The following is a 21,735-nucleotide window of genomic DNA, read 5'->3' on the forward strand; positions in this document are numbered from 1 at the left end:
GTATGACAAGCGTGGACACAATTTTGCAAATGTAGTTTTGGATTCGAAGGCTATTTTAGATGCAAAACTTTGGCATGCAATTTGGTTTCAATTTTGGTGATGAAATTGTTGCATCTAGAATTTTATGCCGTCAGCTATATAAGCTCACTTTGTATGACAAGCATGAACACAATTTTGCAAATGTAGTTTTGGATTCGAAGGCTATTTCAGATGCAAAACTTTGGCATGCACGTTTTGGACATTTGAATTTTGCTAGTTTGTTGTGTTTGCAAAAATTTGATATACTTGCTTATTTGCCACCTCTCGAAGCACCTATCAAACATGTTTGTGAAGGCTGTATTTTGGGTAAGATGCAGTGTTTGAAGTTTCCAAAAGATGGTTCAATTAGGTCCACATGCAGGTTGCAGCTTGTGCATAGTGATATTTGTGGGCCCATGCAAACTCAGTCCTTGGAAAATTACCTTTACTTTGTGACTTTAATTGATGATTACTCTAGGCATGCATGGGTGTATCCACTTGAAGTGAAGTCCGAAGTATTTATATGCTTCAAACTATTTCTGGCTATGGCTGAAAATGTCTCAAAATGTACTATGAGCACCCTCCGTTCCGATCAAGGGGGGAGTATATGTCTCATGAATTTAATGCATTTCTGGCTAGTCGTGGGAGAAAACACCAATGTACAGTGCCTTATATGCCTGAGCAAAATGGTGTTGCTGAGAGGAAAAACAAGTCTCTTATGAAAATGGCACAACGTATGGTCAAAAGTTAAGCTTTGCTACATTCGTTTTGGCTTAAGGCCATCATGTGTGCCACTTCTGTATCAAATAGGTGTCCTACAAAAGCTTTGCAGTCTATGACAACCTTCTATTGAGCACATGCGTGTTTTTGGTTGTTTGGCATATGCTTTGGTGCCACAAACACAACACAAAAATTGTATGATACGGCTATCAAAAGTATTTTTATTGGTTATAGTGCTGATAGGTTGTATCATCCGCAAACAAGCGTATTCTGGTTTCAGGGATGTAGTGTTTGTGGAAGATTCTGTTTAGTCTTTGCTGTCATGTACTAGAGACAGTAATGTAACCTCACATGACATTTATGAGACTTTTCAGTGGTGGAAGTTTGAATGTAAATTCCAATAAGGCAAATGTACAACCCATGGGGGTTTTTGAAAATGTTATAAATCAGCCTATTACTAATACAGATGTACATGATGTGCTTGATGAGGAAAGGGCTGAAAATAAGGAGGCTAGAGGTATGCCAAAATGGTTGGTGCATACATTACGTGATAGTAAATTGGATGCACCTTTGTCTAGTCGCACTTGTTCATGTCCTTGCCATGCATCTTATGCATCAGATTGTTATGCTTTGGTTGTGTCTAACTCACATGATGTCGAGGAACCTCTGTCTTTTGATGAAGCACAAAATTCCAAAATTTGGATGGCTGCCATGCAATCAAAATATGATGCACTTATAGAAAAATGACACATGGACTTTATGTGATTTGCCTCCTAGCAAAAAGGCCATTGATACGAAGTGGGTTTACAAGTTGAAATGCAAGCCGGATGGTGAGATTGATCGCTATAAGGCTCGACTTGTTGAAAATGGTTATGCCCAACATAAAGGCATAGATTATGAAGAGACTTTTGCTCCCACTTGTCGTATGACTACTGTGCGTATTCTATGTGCATTGACATCTCATTTTTGGTTGGGATGTACATCAATCAGAAATTGTTATTGCTTTCTTGAATGGTGACATATTTGAGGAAGTTTATGTAACACAGCCTCGCAGTTTTGTCAAGAAAGGACAAGAGGATAAAGTGTGCAAATGTAACAAAGCTTTGTATGGGTTGAAGCAATCTCCTCATGCTTGGTAGAGAAGATTAACACTCATTTGGTCAAACGAGGCTTTTGTAACAATCCAATAGAAAGCACATTGTATGTAAAGTGTGAGGGTGATGTACTTCTCATTGTGGTTCTCGGTGTGGATGAATTGTTGATCACTGGACCAAATGAGAGACATATTGATGAATTTGAGGCTGATTTCTATGCTGCTTTCAAGATGAAAGATTTGACGTTGTTGCATCATTACTTGGGTATACAGTTTAGGCTGAGTACATGGCAGTCTTCACAGCTACGGTTGAGTGTGTATGGCTCAGACGCCTTATGGCTGATTTGGGTGTTGGATAGGACACTGCCAACACTATCTACACTGACAGTCAGAGCACATTGGCAGTTGCGAGGAACCCAGTTTTTCATGCTTGCACAAAGCACATTGAGGTGCATTACCACTATGTCAGGGAGAGACTCTCAGAGCCAGAGAAATCAACTTTATGTGCCAACACAGGACAACCTTGCAGACCTTTTCACAAAGGCATTGTCTCGTGAGAAGCTGGAAGCTTTCCACAAATCTTTGGGCTTAGTCCCCTTTGTAGACTGATCATGTCCTCAAGGCATGGAATTTCCCTTTACTCATGTGCCAGCTCTCTTTCACCACATTACTCCAGGGGGGATTTGTTACCATATACATGTGGTAGTGATGTGTGTGAAGACACATAGGATCGTCGGGGCATTTTTTTCCTCACTAGGAGGTTTTCTCCCTATGCATTGTATATACACCCATCATTCTAGGGCTATCAATATTTCCATTGTGTTAGGTAAAGACAATGTGCCTCACCGTGCTTTGATTGTGTCCGTCGGCCAGTGTCCGGCCGCCCGTATTTATCTCCTTATTCTTTCTACATACAAAGAATAAGGAGCTCTCACTTAGCTCATACAATGAGATTTGGGAGCTCCATCCCACATCCTTGTGTAGTGCTCTCTCTCTCTCTCTCTCCCTCTCTTCTCTCTCCACCTTTGCTACACACACACACACACACACACACACACACCTACGATCCATTCCTTTCACAATTGGTATCAGAGCTTTTGCTTCACGACAGATGGAGTGCTACAGAGAAGTGAGCTTTCGGCTATGGTGAGCTCGTTTTTGGTGGAAGCTTGAGATTGGTGAGCAACCACCAGATTTGTGCTCATGGAAGCTTGAGGGACATTCCCAAGCTTGAGAGGAAGGTGTATTGCAAGTGTGTATGCTTTTTTGCAGCCATACTTGCAGGAATAATTCATATTTTTTTTCCGCAGGTCATTTTAGGGCTCCAAAAATAGTTTTTTTTTGCATAAATTTTTCATACGAAATGCGATTTATACAAGGCTAGGATGTAACTTGGGGTTTTGGCGTGCTCCAGAGGCAATGGTGATGTCCATTTGGACTGATTTTGACCTATGAAACTTCTGCAGCAACAACTGTTTATTGTGTCTCAAGGATTCCACACATGGTTTGCTCTCGGATATGAGAGTGATATTGGCTGCAACTTTGATCACAGGTGGGAGGATATGATGTATGATCTGTGTGGTCAGATGCTCAGGGAGACTCATGTGATTGCATTTTTTAGCTCCGCAATGTATGTCTCAAGCATGTTTTTTGGCACTCACAGGTAGAGCAGATATTTGTGTACTGGATTTGTTGGTGTTTGCAGTGATATATGCAAAGTGTGGAGATTGGTGCATGCATTTGGAGTGTGATTTGATGCACTTTGGTTACTGGTTTTGTAGCCATTTTGCTGACAAAACTTTGGCGACATTTTCCTAGCAGTTCTATGCGCATCGTTTCTATGCGCATCGTTGGTGCGATCAATTTCTTGTAGCACTCATGATTTGCGTGCAGTGTTTTTCCTTTTGGGTGGTACATTGCGGACGTGTTTTGCTTTGCATTTTTGGTCTTGAGCTATGAGTGCTCATCCATTTGGCGCTTTCAGTTTTGATTCTCAGCTAGAGGTTGAGTCTAGTACTCCCACAGGTGTTGCCATTTGTAGTTGAGGACATCTTCTGCAGTTTTTGGCTTGCATACCGATTTCGACACAGCAGGTGTCTTTAGCTTTTGCTTTGTGTATGCTTTTGTGGGATAGTGGATGGAGTTTACTCGCCATAGTTTGTGATCGAGCTTGTCTCTCACATTGACAAGTTTATAGACAAGTTCGAGGGTCATTTGTGAGCTGAATTTTTCAGCCATTGTTCCCTCTTTGCAGGTGCCTATGTATGGCTCAATTGTAAGCTAATTTGTGGCACAATTGTGATCTGTTTCTTCAGCTATTTGAGAGCTGAATTTAGGGCTAATTTGCAGCCTATTTTTTAGCCATACATGAGCTTGTGTTACTCTACAAGTACATTTCTTGTTACTCTTGATAGTGGTTGAGTTTTGACTCCAACTTCTACACAGGTTGTGTGTGCTACAGTTTTTTGGCACTTCATTGATACATTTTGGTAGTAGTTTTTTCACTCACATATGTATGTCATTTGTGGCGCCGTTGAGTGATACTCCGGCTAGAGCGGTTTGGCCCTGTGTATGACTTTGTGAGGTGATTCCGGACGAGTACATTCCTGGATTGGCCATTTGGGCATTTATTGTTGTCTCCATTACGATTTACTGTTGAGTTTTTTGCTCTAGTTACAGAGGAGACTCTGCAAAATTTTTTCCAAATATGTATGCCTATTGCAGAGGCTAGTGAGCTTGACCATTTGCTCACCTTCTTTGCTTGAGATAGTGGTTTGTTGAGTGGGAGAGTCTTATGATCTCGAGCATTGTTTGCCATAGTTTTGGCATGAACACTTCGGGTTAGAGGTGGTTCTCGCTCACGATCGTGACTGACATGTTGGAATTGCAGTCACAATGAGCATATTAGGCGCCGTTGCTTCAGGCGTATGAGGCAGATGCATGGTGCTACTATGAGGACAGATGCTAGAGAGTATGCATGTGACGGGCATGTCACTTTTGAGTCTAGCTTGCCTTCAAACTACTTTGTGTCTTGGGATAGCACATTATCTACACGTTTTCTACCAGATGAGCATGTAGTTTTTCACGTGACGCCACATCGTGATTTGTTTTGCTCTTTCTCTAGTGGGAGACTTGGTTGTGTGTAGTTTGCTGATGGTTTAACATATGATATAGAGGGTGCTAGATATGTATGCATGTCTTTACCTAGCGGTGCATTGCTTATGCTACAAGATGTACATTATGTAGTAGGACTTAGCCAGAGTCTCATTTCAGTGCGTCAATTGTAGAGTAGTGGACATTGTGTACTGCATGAAGAGCTGTCATTTCAGATGCATAGGGGATCACTAGTGATAGCCAGAGGTGCTAGGAGTGATCTGGTATACCCTTTGCATATTCTTGACACACACGAGGCGGTGTATTCTTTGTGTATTTGTTGCCATATTTGGAGCCAGAGACGAAGCGTGTCTCTTTTGCGAACGTGCTGGATGGAGAGCAGGTTGTGCATTTGTCTTGTGGTGATGTTCACGCAGACAATGGTATCTCTGGGGATGCACACCTTGGTCAGTCATCAGTTTAGGTGACATTAGTTGAGCCAGAGACAACTGTGTGTGATTGTAGTGGTGTTGATTTTTTGGTTTTGCAATCATTCTCACCAGATATGTCTTTGCTAGACGATGCTGACATGGTGATGCATAGTCAGGTGGTTCCTGATGAGGATGCATATGGAACTGAGGTTGCTGACAGGGATAGGTTGGCACACATAGTGCATGTTTTGTCGGCTTTTGGGTCTCTCATGTCTAACCTTTTGGTCTCGAGACCTGATCTTGCTTATGCGATTGGTGCATTTGTAGTGGGAGTTGTCAATTGTGCGATGAGTGACATTGGCATTGTGCATTGTGGAGCCATGCAGGTCATCACTCGATACCTGTATCAAGAGTGTCATCGTGGATCTAGCCCTAGTGGTATGCATGTTGCATTTCCACTAGAGCGGTTACAGATGCACTCACATGTTTGGAGTGAGCCAGTGGGCATAGGTTGAGAGCCGTCTTCACTCACCTCTTGTATATACTAGTTGTAGGCTAGTCTTCTCGCCACTTATCAGCACACATCCTTTAGTGGGAGAATGTTAGGTAAAGGCGGTGTGCCTCACCATGCTTTTCCCATGTCCGTCGGCTAGTGTCCGGCCGCCCACATTTATCTCCTTATTCTTTATACATACAAAGAATAACGAGCTCTCACTTATTCTCACACCGTGTTCATACAATGAGATTTGGGAGCTCCACCCACATTCTGTGTTGTGCTCTCTGTCTCTCTCTCTCCCTCTCTTCTCTCTCCATCTTTGCTGCACACATGCATGCCCACGATCCATTCCTTCACACATTGCACACTAAGTAATACACTCTCTCTTGTGTGCCTTGAGCTTCCTTTGTCTTCTCCAAGCTGTGTGTTTTTTCTCGCAGCCCTAATTCCAACATAGTCTTGTCATTTGTGTGGGTATGGTTGTGTCATTTGAAGATTCAACAAGAGTATATATCCCTAGAGAGGAAAATGGAGAGAGAGAGAGAGAGAGCCTGTTACCTTTCAGCATATCATGTTTTCTTGTTTCTTGATTAGTACCATCTCTAGTACGTTACAATTATGATGAGTTTGCGGACATGATGCTTATCTGCTCCTTTTGTATATCTTGCAATCTCGTAGTGGATTCTCATTTGCGTCAAGGCATTGTGTAAGGTCACATACTTTCAAAGAGCTGATTGAACTGAAGAAGTGTTTGGAGAGAGACGTTCCCTTAAACCAACCCAGAACTTTGTCGCAATAGTGCAAGAGACTTTGTCGAAAGAGAAGCCTTCACCTCACTTACTGATCTAAAATGTCTCTCATGGACATGAGGTCAGACAATCTTCATCTCGGTGGTGATACACCATTCACATAAATCTTGCAGCATCATTTTTCCATACTCGTAGAACCTCTTCATGTCTTGTATTCTTGTCGCATCCTTTTCCATACCTACAATGGCATAGATGCCATACATTAATTTATAAGCAGTTGCACAATCACCTTCATCAAGCACTTGATAACGTTCTCCTAATGTCACATTGTTATGTGTATTACAAGAGGCAAGCAAGGAGGTCCATCTGATAATATCCAAAAGAATGGTATACTTTTCATTGGATCATCTACCTCCTTTATAAGTCCTACTCTACCAAGGAGATCCACCATAGCATTATAGTGGTCTAAGATAGGTTTTAAGTTATGGTCCTAGCGTATGGACTTGAAATGTCATCATGTCTCCTCAACCTCGCTTGCATGACTACAATCGGAGAACAAACTGGTAAAGTCACATCATTTGGCTTGAGCGTTGAATCTAGTATGCTCTAAAAATAATCAAAAGCCAAGGAGAAGTTTCTATGTAGAGCATAGCCAGCAATTGTTGCACTCTAGGTAGCTCCCGCACTTCAAGGTGGAAGCATAGGTGATTTCAATTAGAGACACGCCTTTCATTCACATCTATAAAAAATAGACCAGGTTGACCATATCCTACAATCCACTCACTCCAAGAGATGACCTCCTAGAGAGGTTCCCCATCAAAAACTTCTCGTGCTATCGTGACGGCACCACATTTGACATACATATAGATCAAAGCACCACCAAGCATGGCATCTTGCTCCGATAGCCCTTGGCTAGAAATCTCATCGTGAATTAAGAGATCATACATATAAAGGTCTTGCGTAAGTCCACGAGCCTTTAAGGTGGAAACGTGGGTGATTGCAATTAGAGACATGCCTGCCCTTCACAATAGGTAAAATTAGCTCAGAGCTAGGCTTGTCAATGCCAGATTGGGTATATATTGTAATCATTCTAGTCTAAAAGGCATAACCCATTGCCTTTAACCCCTCATCACAATCCGCTTGTCTATGGATGACTTGTGTTTTGAATATTGCTTGTTCTCTGATTTTACTAACTGAAAATTGAGAAAACAAATTGTGTTTGAAGATCTCGTATAAGGCCACAAGCTTTTGAGGTGGAAGCGTAGGTGATTGCAATTAGAGACAAGCCTTTCCTTCACATTTAGTAAAAACAACCTAGATCTTTCTTGCCACAACCAGGTTGGATATATCTTGGAATCAATCCGGTTGGAAAAGAAAAACCCGTTCCTTTTAACTCCTCATTATGCTCTATTGTCTATGTTTGACTTGTGTTCCAAATATTTCTTGTTGCCTAGATTTTGTTAGTAAAAAATTGAGAGTATGAATTGTGTTTGAAGACCTCGTAAGGCCACAAGCCTTACAGTGAGCAAGAACTCCATGTCCTTCTCCAAGCTTGAGAAGTACTTCTCTACCATCTATATTACTATGCTAAGCTAAGGTCCAAGAGTAATCTATGTTGAGGAAAGTACTTTTTTCTCATATGTTACTTCTTCCTCTTCCCTTCCCTCACTCCCTGCTAGCTCTCTCAACCTTTGGAGGTGTTTGAGGTCTTTGGATTGATGGGGACAAGTTACTACTTTTACAAGATTAGTTACGGGCATAATATTGGTGCATTAAGCTTACCATATTCATGGCATCAATAAGGTCTCAAGGAACACAAAGTATGTATTGTACCAAGACTCTCTTCAAGGGAAAATCTATAATACAAAAGCCTTTTGGAGGGGGGACCAGCTCGAAGTAAATCCGGTCCTCAAATGTTGTCGATTTCTCTAATTGGGTGGTACACTTTTATGGGTTGAAAGTTGTCTTTCCATAACACATTAATAGCTTAGTCCTTAGCTGCTAGCTTGAAAAAAGATCACCTTTAAATAAATTCAAGAAAAGTCTTTAGCTGCTAAATTTAAAAAAATCACTTTTGAATTTTTTTCAAGAAAAGTAGTGGGAACGTGTGAGAGAGGGGGAGTATTTGCGCGGATTCACATTCTTGCATGGGCAAGAATTCTACAGGAAGGCAAGGTTCTCCTACAGGAACAACGCGTGCTATGGCTCTAAGGTTCTCTCTCTCTCTCTCTCTTGATTTGGATGTAATTTGTTTCTGTGTGGGAGAAGTATGGTGTGATGGCTAAGAGGTCGATAGAGATGCTGCATCAACGCACATTTTCAAAAATGGAAGGAGATTGACTTGTCACATAAGCTCCTCATCTATCATGATCACACTATCATCACTAATTAGCATTACTTGCATGGACTGTGTTGCAACAAAACTCGAATCTTGTTTCTCAATGGGAGCATCGGTACTAAGAGTGGCAAATATGACCATCTTGTCGTTGTCATTAACCACCATAGATTGTACATGCTCTTTTGCAAAAGAGCTTTGTGCTGATGTGTGAATGGGGAGTATCCATACTGGAGGGGGTGGTGAATGTGTGCTCAATTGCCTTCTTGTCTCTGCATCAATAACATGTTCATTGATCACCGTAACTTGCAAAAAGTCCCTTGCGACAGACCTCAAAGCTATTGTGTGAATGGGAGTAGAACCAGGAGGTGCAATTGCCCATGATGTTCTCATGTGAAGTCTGTGTATTTGTGTATATGTGGTTGTTATTTTCTTGTTATATGCACCTGTGTCATTGTGCATGTCCATGTGTGTGGTGTGTGACCTGTCATATGCTTCATCTTTTGTTGCTAGTGTTATGGAATTCATCTTATTATTGCTATTGTATATTTAGGTGGGACCCCACCTCCATACACCAAAACCCAGCATGCAAAGGTTTGCACTACAAAGGAGGAGTTTCATGAACTTTACAATCTCAGCTTGGATGGGGTTGACAACACACATATGATGGATGTCTCAGACATAGATTGGTTGTCCGTGTTCACGGTGGTAAGAGCAAAAGGGCAGAACGTGAAGCTCCACACCTTACGGCCAGAGTTTTTCAACAAATTCATGGTGTTGTATCAAATGGTCTACCAGGAGTTACCTACAAATGGCGAGCGCACTGCCTGGTTTGCAAAAGCGTTTGCTTTCAAAAAGTTGCCAATGGGCAGAGTTGCCTGCGGACAAGTCCAAGCACAAGGTTGCTTGGGCTGCAGTACACAAGCAGAGGCTCTCCAACAAGAGGGCTAGATTAATGACGCGCATGAACGAGGGGGAGACGATGAGCACATTATCATTGAAAGGTGCACCATTGAAGGCCAATTTGGCTGCAACAAATACTCGGCATGTGGATTTGGCACTGGCCTTGTTGGCTGATGTACATGCCAAAATTAGGGATGTGGAGACTGATATAGGGTAGATCACAAAAGAAATGCAGCAAGCTGAAGTGGCAATGCAGGTTCAGTCAAAGGGAGACACCTTTTTGAAGCAACTATAGGAAGCTAGAGAAGAACTAGCCACATTAGAGGCTAGTGGGAATGCGCCTTTCGAGTGGTCGATACAATTGCAAGCTATGATAACTCCAAACAAAGCTATCCTTGCTCTTCTTGGAGTGACCGAGAGTAGCCTGCCCGAAAACAACATTGTTGCAGACATACAGGTTGAATTGTGAACACTTTACAGTTATTATGTTTTTTTATTGTGTGTCTGAAGAGTTAAGACTAATTTTTTTTGTTTTTGGACACCAAGAGCGGCTCCAACAAAAGAACCTGTTGTTGGAAACACTTAAAAATCAGGAGGCTTTTGTTGGCAACAATCTTTCTCAGTTGCAACAAGGTAAAGGTCCACTATTCTCTCCCTCACCTCCTATGCCTCATGTACGTCAAGGACCCATATATATCGAGGAGCCATGCACCGCTTGCGGAATGGGTCTTCAAGATGAGATGATGGTGGGTGTTTGCATGCTACCATGCAAACACCCTTATCACATTTTTTGTGTTGCAAATTTATGCATGTTACATGACTTTTGCTTGGCAATGGGATGCGGCATAGAGATCCCTGCATCTCTAAAGACGATGTTTTGTGTGAATACAAATTCCGCTATAAAAGACAAAGGTACCCCAACAGGTATGTCCCCAATAAGCCAGTGATAGCTGTACTGCCTTTTTAATAGTTATTGTACAATGGATGTTGTTGCTTATGTTATGGTTATAGCAGTAGTTGTTGCTTTGTTATGTTGCCTAGCTATTAACACCCAATAATAACTGACCAATAGCTATTAACAAGCTATGACATATCCAAAGTTTGCTAAAATTGTCTCACAAGAAGCTTCTAACGAGCTTTTAGCTACTATAGACTTTCATAGCTAGAAGGTAGCTATGGCCTTAATTGGGTAGCTATTAATACAGCTATTACCTATCTAATAGCTGTTGGCTACCTTATATAAAGCTATCATGTACATCATTAACCATTTAAGACCATTTTGATAGCTATGGAACAACGTCTAAATGCTAATAGTTGCCCAATAGATGCCTCCTAGCTTGTAAGTAGCTATGACCTATCCAAAGTTGGCTATGGTGTTTGACAAGAAGCTTTTAACCAGCTTTTAGTTGCAATTGACTTTGATAGTTAGAGGGTCATAGCTTTGGCCTTAATTGAGCAGCTATTAATACAACTATTGCCTTTCTAATAGTTGTTGGCCACCTTATATAGAGCTATTGTGTAGATCATAAATTCCTTAAGACCATTTTGATAGCTATGGAAGAGCTATTAACTGATGATAGCTACCCAATAGCTGCCTTCAATAACTTGTAAGTAGCTATGACCTATCCAAAGTTGACTATAATTGTTTTACAAGAAGCTTTTAACCAGCTTTTAGTTGCAATTGACTTTCATAGCTAGAGGGTAATAGCTATGGCCTTAATTGGGTATCTACTAATATAGCTATTACCTGTCTAATAGCTGTATAAAGCTATTGTGTAGACCATAAACTCCTTAAGACCATTTGATAGCTATGGAACAACTATTAACTGCAAGTAGCAGCCTGGTTCTTGTTGAATAGCTCAACAATAGGTTGATAGAAAGCTTTTAACTAGCTATTAGGTAGCTATGTCTTGAATAGCTAGGTGGTGATAGGTATGCCCATTTTGACTGACTATTTATATAGCTTAATTAGTTATTACAGAAGCTATTATAGCTACATAGAGCTCTTGACCAGCTATCACATAGCTATTGTGTAGAACAATAACTCCTTAATAGGTATATGGTAGCTATGGGCTGGTAATAGCTACCTCATACTGGTAGAATAGCTCAACATTAGCTACTAGTTGTTTGTAGGGTATACCTTCTCATTCCCTTATTGAAAATACAGCTATTACCTGTTTAATAGTCTATAGCTGCTAATAGCTATTTGATTCTTGTTTAATAACTGTACATCATGCTGGAAGAAAGCTTCTAAACAGCATTAGGTTGCTATTTTTTTAATAGATAGTTGGTTATTGTTTTCAAAAGGTTAACTTTGTTTTCTTTTTTGGCAGCTTTATGTCACATTTGATAGTGTTCCAAACATCTCTGTATTCACTCCATTAAAGAGCTTTGGTGGACTTGGAAGCAGCCGGCGAAAATTACGGTCGACTCTGAATGTTGGGGAGAATCTCCAATGAGGTTTTCTTGCAGCTAGTTAGGTAGCAAGGTTATCTTGCAACCAGTTTTAGGTACTGTTTGCAAGCTTTAACCAGTTGTTTGCTAGCTACTACACAATTATTACTTAGCTTGAAGGTACTTACTACTTTTTATCACTTATTCCATTACAACTGCAAAGATTCTTGAAGCACAAGATAATGCTGCAGAGGCAAAAGAAGACTTGCCTAGGAGGTCGACTGTAGTGGCACTCGAAGCAAAAAATGAAGATGTAGGAAACAATACATTCATGGAGAAAGGTACACCTGATGTCAGGGAAGATCGTGCTAACACTCTAGAAGACATGTTTGCACAAGCAAGAAAAAGGAAACAAGGTTCGGCAAAGCCACCATCCAAGAGGCGGAACAAAAGCCTGTATGAAGCTTCTCAAGATGGTGGGGATGCCACTGATGTCCCTACTAGTGATGTTGTCGAGCAGGTAGTTGAACAACCCCTGGTTGATCGTGCAAGAGTTGATGGGGATGTGCCCTCCGGCGAAGTCCCTCTCGCTAGTCACCCTGTTGTGGATTCTTGCCATCCAATTGCTACCAGCCAAGATGGTGTTGGTTATAGCCTTGATGCACCTTTGTAATCGTTATGTTTTTTCAAGGACAAATTATGAATGAGATGTGATGTTTTTATTGCAAATATTTTCTTGTGTTTTTAAATAAACTAGCTGCCTTATGGACACTCTATTGAATGCAGTAATACACCTGGATATGATGGTTGTGCTAGTGTGTTCACCACGAAGATCAATTTACAAGTTAAGGCCAAAGAAACTTGTGAGCAGATCACCCGTTTAAAAGGTTATGAAGGTATATGAAGCTAAAACAAAAGGTTTTCATGAAGCTGGCATAGGTTTATAAGTCTAACATGGCCTTTCCCAAACTGCAACGATCCGAGACGAAGCTTGGAGTGGCTGAGGAAGACTACTATGACCCAGATAGTGTGGATAATGCTCCTACAACTTTGATTTTGGATTTAAACGGTCTTCTGATTCATAAAGTAGATTTGGATGAAGAATTTTTTTTCCCGACATGAAATCTACTTTATGACAAGGTTTTGGTCAAGAGGCCTAGATGGCTATACTTCCTTGTGCGGCCTGATGCAAGGCAGTCTTTATTGTGGGCAGCCATTCACTTCAAGATATTCATCTGGAGATCCGTTATGGAGCATAAGTAAGTGACTCGTTTTCGGGAATGCTTCCCTGGTTTACGCGCAGTGATGGCAGGATTCATTGGGCAGTCTTCTTGTGATGTGCTCCAGAGGCATAAGATCAACGGTAGAAAACCTATTTTCTTTAAGCATCTGGACGACTTTTGGAAAAGGTCTACTGGGCAATTTGGGCTTGAGAATACTCTATTGGATGATGACATTGCATACAAGTGTCTATTTAATTATGCTCGCAACATTTGTATTGTGCCAAAGTTTGGCTCCCATGCTGATACAGGTGAAAGGCCCTTTCTTACGTGCAGGCTCGAACCATGGCTTGGGAATACCTATAGTCAGAGGATAGAGAAACTTTTTTGCTAGGGGAGGAGATGTGTTTAGCACTTGGGCTAGTGAAGAGGACTCTATTGTTCTAAATTTTATAAATAAACATGGAAGTGAAAACCTAGAGTGCTGTAGTTGTGCCAGATTGGGCCGTATTGAACTGAAGACACCGAACGAGATTCTAAAGGAGGTAGATGACACAGTGGGGGATTCCAATGAGCAAAAGGAGGCCACAAAGGTGGTGTGGAACCAGCCCAGGTACAAACGGCTTGGACGATAGCGCTTGGGCATTGATGCTTGGGCACATGGATTGCGACATTTTGTAGTTATTTCCTGATTGCAAAATTTTGTAATTATCTTGTACATTGTGACATTACATAAATATCTCTTTTGGCTTTATTTTAATTCTCTATTTCAAGGAATAATCTCTAAGCCGTCTCTGGTGTTAGAGCTGCATGTATGCTGCAGGTAGTCTTTGTAAGGAGTCTTTCTAGTCTACCTTTGTTTCACACCGTCAAAGAAGTCCATAGTTCTGCTTTAGTTGTTTCCTAAATGTGTGTCTTTGTAAAGTAACCTAGTATTCCAAATCTTAGTGTGTGTACTAGTAACACGTTCAAAAGCCATATGCCTGGTTGCAAAATCCTTGATGTGAGACGTTTGTCACAAGCACATGGTATGGGATTTGTAGAGGCCTGCATGTCACATCTGTTGAAAACAACCCAGAGCTTCCTTGCCTTAGCCATTTTGGGCATATCTGGTAATCAACACGCTCACTTTGTTTCACATTTGGACTAACAAAGACTGACAAAATGGGTGATAAGACTTGTTTGCTCATAAATATCCAAATGATTTAGATTACATCTCCCACGGCATGCTATTGTATACAGATTCAAAGTCCTCCGACAAGATCTGATACAATCCCATAGCACCCTGGACTTTTGTCATTGGGATTTTAATACATCTGACAAGATGGGAGTACATGAAGACTAGATGCCTGCCCATAAGCTTGTAACAATAATTGTCAACCTGCTTATAATAGAGGCCCTTCAAAATGTAAGGCCCAACTTCGAACACACCACCCCAAATGTCGACTTCATGTGTTTTGAGCATCTCTAATGCGTTGGTACACTTGATCAGGTAAAAGTTGACACCTTCTTTGTTTCCCTCCTCGGCATTGACAACAAAGTCACCGACTTGGATTGCGTCACTCAATGCTTCAAAGTGCCCTTCATAAGCAGAATGCTCAGATTCGTCGTCTCCATTTGCACCAACACTTTGAGCAATTTTGTGGAAGCTCCCGCTAGACACGTGTGTTTTTTTGCTGCATTTCCTCCACTGGTTGTGCATGCATGCATTACAATAGCAAGATAGCTGCTTAATGCGATGGAGGAACCATATTGTTTGGAGTAGCCTTGAGCTGAATGCATGGAGCGTGTACTTGGGATCTTGTCACAAATCCATCTATTCTCTCGTGACACTTCTCCAAGCTTTACCTCCCAAAACACACGCTCTACCTGCTTATGCTTGGAAGGGTAGTGAGCAATGGTTCCATCAGACAAATGCTAGCAAAGAAATTGCACAACATCAGCTGCACATTAAGTACAACTCCATTGCACTTCAATTGCTCCTGTGTCAGTGCCCTCTTCACAACTGCCCCTGCCCCATCATGTTCTCCTTTGCCATGGCCACTTCCAAAGAAGTTCCACACCATCACTTTCCCTGTCAAACCAACATATCTACCAACAAAATAGAAAGGCCTCTTTGCCTTGAATTGGGATGCTGCCCCATCCGAGCAAACCCAGTGCTGGCTAATATCTAGGCCTCTGTCTTTTATCCATTGCCAATGTAGCATAAAGCATTGTTGGACAAACAAAGTGTCGTGCATTTTATCATCAAAAATGAAAAAGTGCAAAGTCTTTCTTAACTCACCTTTGACATGGTAGTAGGTAATCTGTACAAAAATGGACACCTGAATGGAATACCAATGCATCGATTGGATCTCGTTCTGCTCCTTGAATGAATAATTCTCAGCAAAATCCACCACAGATACAACAACACCTTCTGGAAAATGCCTGATGCACGCTTTGAACTGCTAAGCCTGCCATCGATACACGTCATGTTTGATGAACTTTTGAAGATGCGTCTTGAATACCTGTAATAACTCAACAGTGCTCATCTCCTAGCATATAAGTTCCTTCCAATTCTTCTTCTTTACACCTTCACTGTTGCCTACTTCCACATCCTTGAATACTTTCACTTTGATGGTTCTTGCATCCTTGAGCAGCTCTTGTGGACACCATACAAATTTCTTTGGCCCGCAAGCTGTACATTGACCCATGTGGCATTTTAGACCATGGTAGGTAGACCCAACTTGATTGGGACACAAAAGTGAATCTCTAAGCTTTGAAATGCATTTCACACTGTACTTTGTAGCAACACATGTTCCTGCAACAACTGATGAATCCATGCACAAACTACATACACATTTGCACAATGCACCATGCACTCCGAATGCTTGACTACACATGTGACTGACAGCCTCCTTCAGATATGAAAATTGCACATGGTAAATACAACAACATGTCACCCTGTCCTTTAGCTTTCTCACAAAATAAGGCTTCTCCAATTCAAAGGCACGAAGCTAGATTTTTACATCAGGATATGCTTCCTTAAAACGTTGGAAGAGCTCAGCCTGCATTCAACAACAATGAAAGCTTGTATCGCCAAGAAATTATGATGCATTAGCAAGATATTGGTAGATCTCACATGTGGGTTAGATAGTATGTCAAAGCATGCAATACCTATCAATAGTTATTCATAGCTATACCAATAGATTTGAGAACCACCCAATAGCTATGTAATAGCTATCAATAGATATCAAATTGCAATCATAGCTATGTGTTAGCTACCAATAGCTTCAAATAGCAATCACTAGCTATGAAATTATTAATCATAGACATGTAATAGCTATCAATAGCTGTAGAATAGCAATCACTTTGCGTGAAACAGTAATGATAGCTATGTGTTAGCTATAAGTAGCTATCAGATAACCATCACTAGCTATGAAATATTTATCAAAAAGCTATCAATACCATGTTGTAATAGCAATCACTAGCTATGAAGTAGCAGACATAGGTATGTGATAGCCATCAATACTTGTCAAATAGCAATCATAGCTACCCTAAAAAATGATAACTATATAACAACTGTCAAATATCAATCATAGCCATCAATAGCTGTAGATAGCAATCACTAGCAATAAAATAACAATCATTAGTTATTAACTAGTAATAAAATAGATACAGATAGAAACTATTTATAGCTATTAAGTGGCCAATAGTAGTAAACTACTTACAACTATAAACAGCTAGGCAATGGTTAGTAATTGATAGTTACTAATTAGTGCCTATCTTATATCAATAGCTATCAAATAGCCTGCCACCAGTCATGTCAGAATTACAGATAGATACAATTAAAAACTATTTACAGCTATTAACTGGTCAATAGCAATAAACTATTCAGAGATATAAACAGTTAGGTGCTGCTCAATAATTGATAACTACTAACTAGCAATGTTATATAACAAATATATATATCTACTAAATGGTATGCGCTTTCATTGATACCTGTGATACTTCCAATAGATGGATGGGATGTGTGATAAACTGCTTTAGACCTATTCTCTTTCAACATATGTGCTTCTTGTTGGGGGACACACGTGTCTCAAGAGTCTAGAATTTCTCTACCAACTCCTTGACCTCTTCAGGTATATGGGACTTCTTGGAAGACTTCGATGGCATGTGGAAAATGACAATGCACTGTTCTCAGTTTGCTGGAGTAGCTGGTATCTGGCTCCATAAAAGTTCCTTTTATGAACGGCAGAAAGGAGCTTGGATGCAACATTAACATTAAGCCCTCGTGCATCCTCTCGATCTTTTGAGCTCACAAGCATCAACATGGTAGACTTCTTGAGGAGCATTTCATCTTCATTTTGTAACCTCTTCAAGTCTTGAAGCGTGTTCCGGATATTTGCTATGAGGGTGTCTGCAAAACCTGGTGTTGGTACCTTATCGCTGGGAAGATCTTTCAGTGAAGGATGCTGCATCATCCTTCAAAAATTTCTTTCTTAGTGTTCATGTCCATTGCATTCGTTTGACGAAGAATATATTGTGCAATGTCTTTGGCTACCTTTGCTCTTTTTACCTCATCGTTGATTTTCAGACAGTCTTGTGGTTCTCCTTCATCCGCTATTTCTTTGGCTGCTTCATCCAGTTCTCCTTTAGCAATGTTACCTTTGTCTACTTTTCTTTTCAGTCTAGCTCTTTGTTATCTCTTGCGGAGAGACTCATATTCCCTGATTATCATATGTCCTGCTTCAAGCAATGGAATGCACGAACCTGTGGCAAACAAAGAAGAACGCATATCATTGAGACTTTTCCAAACAAGAACACTCAAAAAGAGAGGAAAAATGCATATTGCCAAAGCACCTGCTCCGTATTATCCCCTTCAACTAATGCAAGCTCCACCAATTCTTCTATTCAGCCACAAAGCAAGAGAAAGAAAAATGGTTATGCATATTCCAACTACGAAGAAGAAGGAGGCCACAAAAGTAGCTGTGGTCTCAACAAGAAAATAGAATTTGATTGATTTAGATGCTATGAATCACTTAACCATTGATTTAGCTCCTACTATGAATCACTTAACTAGATTGAATTCTATGGTTTAGTTAGAAGTGGCTACAAGAAAATAAACAGAAGCTTACCAAGAGGAACCCTGTTCTTAATTTGCTGGTTGATGCTGCAAAAAATGTTTCTCCGTGCTCAGCAAATAGAATTTGCACGTTGATAGCTTCTCCTAAACTTGTGTATGTGTGTGTGTGTGTGTGTGTGTGTGTGTGTGTGTGTGTGTGTGTGTGAGAGAGAGAGAGAGAGAGAGAGAGAGAGAGAGAGAGAGAGAGAGAGAGAGCTGCAGAGAGAAAACAAAAAGCTTGTGTATGTGTGTGTGTGTGTGTGTGTGTGTGTGTGTGAGAGAGAGAGAGAGAGAGAGAGAGAGCAAGCTGCACAAACAGAACAAGAAGGGGTTGTTACGTACCCACAATCATAATTTAAATTTTATTTTAAAAACGTTTTCACTCCCATAAAAGAGCTTCCTCACTCCCCTAAAAGCTATGTCCCGGACATAGCTTTGGTGTCCACCCACTCATGCTTCCACCCAATTCTCTCTCTCTTTTACAAGTATTGTTCATGCCAAGCTAACTAGGTATAATGTTCATTTTGCTACCTTTAATCAAGTACTCTCCTTATGCTCTTTAAAAATTCTCTTTAGGAAATGCTCACTATTGTTACTTTAATTCCGCTACAATCAATGTTATGGCCATATTTGGTTGCATTAGTATCAAAACTATTGGTTTCTCTTTTCTTGCTTAAGAAGAGAGGTCCTTAAGTTGTCCATGAAAGGTTGGACTTGTTCATCGATATAAATTTAGTTAGCACGGATAACAATAATAAAGAGAGTAGAATGAATATTGAAAACTTTGATTTTACATATGAAGGTGCTACTAATGATGCCCCCATGTTTGTGAACTATCTTGTTACTCGGTTGCAACAAGCTATGGGCAACCCTTCCTTGCAAGCCGAAGTTAACCAACAAATTTGCACTCATGGGGATCTCCAAACTTCCCAAGAAGAGAGAGAGAGAGAGAGAGAGAGAGAGAGAGAGAGAGAGAGAGAGAGAGAGAGAGAGAGAGAGAGAGAGAGAGAGCTTATGAAGCCTCTTGTAAAGACTTCTAAAAGAAGACTCTCTCTGGTGAGAGAAGAGGAAGAATCCTACAAAAGAGAAAGAAGTGAATCTCCAAATCCCTCGAAAGATGTGGCTCCGTGAAGACGATGGTCTTGACGATTCCCAACTCCTCCGGAAGAGAGGAATTAAAAGAAGAAAAAGGCAAGAAAGAGGTCACCCTCTTCTTCATCTTCCTCCTCTTTTGATGAAAGCAGCGGTTTTTCATCTAGAGAATACAAGAGAATAGGACATTACAAATCGTATGCTGCTTGGAAAAGGTTGTACAAGCGTAAGAAGTTTAAGGAGGGAGTAAAGGGCATCTCTTTTCTCACCTATGATGGCACCTTTGGTGCTACGGACAAAGTTTTGGCCTTCATCCAAAAATTTGATGTGGCTTTTGGAGATGAGGGCTTCACGGAGTCCTCCAAGCTACGTCATGTAGCTATGCATTTTAGTCTTCCCGGCAATGGTGGGCTAGTATACGAGGTAATGGCGAAGCTCCCAAGACATGGAAAACTCTACAAGTTTCCATAATGAAGCAGCTTCTTGCAAGCGATGCCAAAGACAAAGTGCTTACCGAATGGCGAAGTTTGAAGAGATCTTCCAATGAGTCTATCCACAAGTATGTGGACAAATTTTGGGATTTACATCTCAAAGCTACAATCTACCAAAAGATAGACTTCGCGGAGCAAAAGCAACAGTTTTGTGTGGGACTACCTAAAGATATGGCCAAGTATGACAACTCTCAAAGCCGAGGACCATCCTGAAGTGATTCACCATACTATGGTCGCTTCACAAATCAGTTTCCAACCAGGGGCTAAAAGGAATTTTAAGCCCATGGAAACCAAAGACCGAAATGAACCTAGAGGCTCAAAATTCTTCCCAAGGTAATTCTAGCAACAACAACTACAAAACCAACAAGACCGAGGAGAAAGGAGTTTACAAAGATAAAAATAAACTCTCTCCTGATGAAGAGTTAGAGGATTTTTGCAAATATCATAAATGTTTCAAGTGCGGGGAGCAAGGGTATGGCTATTGTTCTTGCCGCAAAAGGAATTCACATAATGAGACTCCTAGAGCTTCCATGGTCAAATCTCCAAAAGAGGGTACTCATTATAAAGGATCAACCCTTTCCTATTCTTGGGGAAAGGTGAGGGAGCATCATGCCTTTATCCTTTTTGACCCTGGCTCTACTCATAACTTCGTGTCGACAAAGTTGGCCACTAAGTTGGGCATGCAAGCTTTCGAGATGGGAGATATTGTGATTGCTAATGGAGCTTTCAAGGACAACAAGCCTCCATTACTCCCTTGATTGGAAAATTGAGGCTTCATGTCCAAAGTACTTTGACAGATGACTTTTTCATCTCCCCTCTCTAACATGAAGATGTTATCTTAGGGGGACCATGGTTCAACCGCATGGCTGCCAATATGAAATTCCCTAAAAGAAGAATATATTTCACCTACAGGGAAAAGAATATGTACATAGATGCTAATGAATCGGGTCGTACTATACCTCTTGTAAATTCTCATGCTTTTGATAAGTCAATGAAAAGCTCAGTTGTCGTGTATATGATTTTTGTCAAAGAGTCCATAAATGATCCTAATGTCTTACCTAATGAAAATGGTAGGAATAAAGAGGAATTAGAGTTTTCTAATTTCCTAAATGGAGATGTTTTTATTGATGACATCCCTGGAGAGTTACCTCCAAAACAAGGGGATAATGACCATAAGATAGAGCTTTTACCAAAGAGCTCACCGCCTAATAAGCCTCCTTATTGGGTTTCCCAAGCTCAACAAGAGGAGATTATGAGGCAAGTACATGTGCTGGCGGATAAAGGGATGGTGAGGCCTAGTTCCTCTCCCTTTTGTTCACCCGTCCTATTAGTGCAAAAGAAAGATGCCACATACCGTATGTGTATTGACTATAGAGCACTAAATCGGATTACTATTAAGAACAAATTTCCTGTACCGTAGGTAGAAGGTTTGTTTGATAAGCTACAAGGCTCTACCTACTTCAGTAGGATTGACCTCAAAAGTGGCTACCATCAAATAAGGATAGTCAATGAAGATATTGTAAAGAACGCATTTCGTACAACATTTGGTCTTTATGCATGCCTTTTGGCGATGGTGATCGACAAGGGAGACAAGAC

Source organism: Adiantum capillus-veneris, chromosome 1 (assembly GCF_014529385.1).
Source record: "Adiantum capillus-veneris isolate H3 chromosome 1, ASM1452938v2, whole genome shotgun sequence".
Classification (NCBI taxonomy): domain Eukaryota; kingdom Viridiplantae; phylum Streptophyta; class Polypodiopsida; order Polypodiales; family Pteridaceae; genus Adiantum; species Adiantum capillus-veneris.